This window comes from Rutidosis leptorrhynchoides, chromosome 1 (genome assembly GCF_046630445.1).
Source record: "Rutidosis leptorrhynchoides isolate AG116_Rl617_1_P2 chromosome 1, CSIRO_AGI_Rlap_v1, whole genome shotgun sequence".
Taxonomy (NCBI): Eukaryota; Viridiplantae; Streptophyta; class Magnoliopsida; order Asterales; family Asteraceae; genus Rutidosis; species Rutidosis leptorrhynchoides.
Genome location: NC_092333.1, coordinates 519,597,837 through 519,601,669, shown reverse-complemented (window position 1 = coordinate 519,601,669; position 3,833 = coordinate 519,597,837).

Below are 3,833 nucleotides of genomic sequence, written 5' to 3'. Positions count from 1 at the left end.
TAAAGAAGGGCACAAACGGCCCGAGTGTCCCGAGTTGCGTAATGACAATGCTAAGCGGATAGAGAAGGCAGCGGGTACGGCTAGGGGTCGTAACTACTTGATGTCTAATGAAGAAGCTAGACAATCCAATGAAGTCGTTTCAGGTACTTTCATGGTTAATTCTAATCCGGCTCGAATACTTTTTGATAGTGGTGCTAATTTGTCTTTCGTATCTCCAAGATTTGTGCCTAAGTTAAATAAACCGCTAGTAAAGTTGAGTCGTCCGGTAGAAGTTGAAATAGCGGATGGCAAGACGGCACTAGTGGTTGATGTGTGTAAAAATTGCAATGTTGTGTTTGACACCGAAAGTTTCGAAATTGATCTTATTCCGATGACTTTGGGTGATTTTGATGTTGTCGTTGGTATGGATTGGCTCGATCGTTATAGAGCCGATATTGCATGCCACGACAAGTTTATTCGTGTAAAGACCCCAAGTGGGGGAGAGATGATTATTCATGGTGACAAACGAAGGAGATCGGTGCCGATATGCACTTTTGCTCGGGCACGACGTCACGTTGTTACCGGTGGTATGGCTTTCCTTGCTCATGTTGTCGACACTCGTAATGAGCCACCACCAATTCGTGAAATTCCGGTAGTTAATGAGTTTGAAGATGTCTTTCCGGATGAGTTACCGGGTGTCCCGGCGGAAAGACAAGTCGAATTTCGCATCGAGTTGGTTCCGGGGGCTACCCCCATTGCTAAAACTCCTTATCGTTTAGCACCAACGGAGATGCAAGAGTTATTGAATCAAATTCAAGAATTGCTCGAGAAGGGTTTTATCCGACCGAGTGCTTCGCCATGGGGCGCTCCGGTCTTATTTGTGAAGAAGAAAGACGGTAGTATGCGTATGTGCATTGATTACCGTGAGTTGAATAAAGTGACGATCAAGAATCGTTATCCACTACCTAGGATCGACGATTTGTTTGATCAACTTCAAGGCGCAACGTATTTCTCTAAGATCGACCTACGGTCCGGCTATCACCAAATGCGGGTCCGTGAGGAAGATATTGAGAAAACGGCTTTCCGAACGCGTTACGGGCATTATGAATTTGTAGTTATGCCCTTCGGTCTTACGAATGCACCGGCGGCATTCATGGATCTTATGAACCGGGTGTGCCAACCTATGTTGGACAAGTCGGTTATTGTATTCATTGACGACATACTAGTCTACTCGAAAAGTATGCACGAACATGAACGTCACTTACGTGAAGTTTTGAAGACGCTAAGAAAAGAGAAGTTGTATGCAAAGTTCTCTAAATGTGAATTTTGGCTAAGGGAGGTTCAATTCCTTGGTCACATTGTGAACGAAAGCGGTATCCAAGTGGATCCGGGGAAGATTGAGACGGTGAAGAGTTGGGGACGACCGACTACGCCCACGGAGATCCGAAGTTTTCTCGGATTGGCCGGTTATTATCGTCGGTTTATCCAAGACTTTTCTAAGATTGCTTCTCCATTAACAAAGTTGACGAGGAAGAGTGCTAAGTTCAATTGGGAAAACGAGCAAGAAATTGCTTTTCAATTATTGAAAGAGAAGTTGTGTCAAGCTCCGGTGTTAGTGTTACCGGAAGGCGTCGAAGACATGGTGGTTTATTGTGATGCTTCCTTAAATGGGCTCGGGTGCGTTCTTATGCAAAGGGGTAAAGTCATTGCGTATGCCTCTCGACAATTAAAGGAACACGAAACGAGGTACCCGACTCATGATCTTGAAATGGCGGCGGTTGTGCATGCGTTGAAAATTTGGCGCCACTACTTGTATGGTGTCAAGTGTACGATATATTCGGATCATAAGAATTTGAAACACCTTTTTACTCAAAGGGATTTGAATTATCGTCAACGTAGATGGATGGATGTGGTGAAAGATTATGATTGTGAGATACTTTACCATCCGGGTAAGGCGAATGTGGTCGCGGATGCGTTAAGTCGAAAGACTCAACATCCGGCGATACGTATAACATCGTTACGTTTGATTATCACTAACGACTTTCTTGAAAAGATGGGTGAAGACCAAATAGAGGCTTATGTTCACGATAAGCACACGGAACGAATTGTGGGCCAATCGGAGTTTATTACTATGGGTCCGCGGGGTTTGTTGTCCTTTCAAGGAAGGGTGTGGGTGCCTAAGACGGGTGATTACCGACGGGTGCTACTCGATGAAGCACATAAGTCGAAATATTCCATTCATCCGGGCGCGACGAAAATGTATCATGACTTGAAGAAAGATTATTGGTGGCCGGGCATGAAACGCGATGTTGTAAAATACGTCGAACGATGTGTTACTTGTTTGCAAGTTAAAGCCGAGCATCAAAAGCCGTATGGTAAGTTGCAACCGTTAGAAATCCCGAAGTGGAAATGGGAGCACATTACCATGGATTTCATCACTAAGTTGCCTAAGACGGCGAGAACTCAATATGATTCGATTTGGGTGATCGTGGACCGGTTGACGAAAAGTGCCTTGTTTCTTCCCATTAAAGAAGCAATATCGTCGGAGGCCTTGGCTAAGTTGTTTATCAAGGAAGTGGTCTCGCGACATGGCGTTCCTATATCTATTATTTCGGATCGAGATACCCGTTTTACATCTCGATTTTGGGAAAAGTTTCATGAAGATATGGGTACACAATTAAAGTTGAGCACGGCGTATCATCCTCAAACGGACGGTCAAACCGAGCGTACGAATCAAACTTTGGAAGATATGCTACGGGCGTGCATCATTGATTTTGGTGGTAGTTGGGATGAGCATTTACCCTTGGTGGAATTCTCATACAATAATAGTTTTCATACTAGTATCGGGATGCCACCTTACGAGATGCTTTATGGCCGAAGGTGTCGAACTCCCATTTGTTGGGGAGAAGTGGGTCAAAGAGAAATCGGAAGTACCGATTTGGTTTTAGAGACGAATAACAAGATTGATATTATTCGCGAACATTTGAAAAAGGCTCAAGATAGACAAAAGTCGTATGCCGATAAACGTAGACGAACGATCGAATTCCAAGAGGGCGACATGGTAATGCTTAAGGTTTCGCCATGGAAGGGTATTATTCGATTTCGAAAACGGGGAAAGTTAGGTCCTCGGTTTATTGGGCCGTTTAAAATCTTAGCTCGTGTTGGTGAAGTTGCATATCGATTGGAATTGCCCGAAGAGCTTGCGGGGATCCATAACACGTTTCATGTTTCTCACCTCCGTAAGTGCCTTGCGGATGATTCTTCATGGATGCCTTTAGATGAAATTGAGCTAAACAATAAGTTGGAGTATGTTGAAGAGCCAATTGCAATACTTGATGAAAAGGTCAAGAGGTTGAGGCATAAGGAGGTTAGGACTTTTAAAGTTCAATGGCGGCGGAATAAGGGTTCCGAGTTCACTTGGGAACCTGAAGAGTTTGTGTTGGTTTATCTTCCCGCTTGTCATGCGGCATGGATTGCGAGGTCGCAATCCGAATAAGTGGGGAAGAGTTGTAAGACCCGATTATTTATAGTGTACATATGTGTATATAAGTGTAATGTACGGTACTTGAAACGGGGTTCGGTTGCGTGTACTTAAAATACAAAAGGAGCTGAACTGGCAGGGTTGCGCGCCGCGCGGCCTTGTGGCGCGCCGCGCCAACTGTCTGTGACAGATCCCTTTCTCTTTTTAAATTAGATATTTTGGGGGTATTTTGGTAAATTCACATCAAGGCCGAGTTTAATGCTTGGTTCAGTAGTTTGGGAGCTCATTTACTCCCTTGTTCACCAACCTTATCACCTCCCAATTTATTTTAGTGAGAGAGTGAGTTTTAGAGAGGGAAAGCTCACTTTGAAGA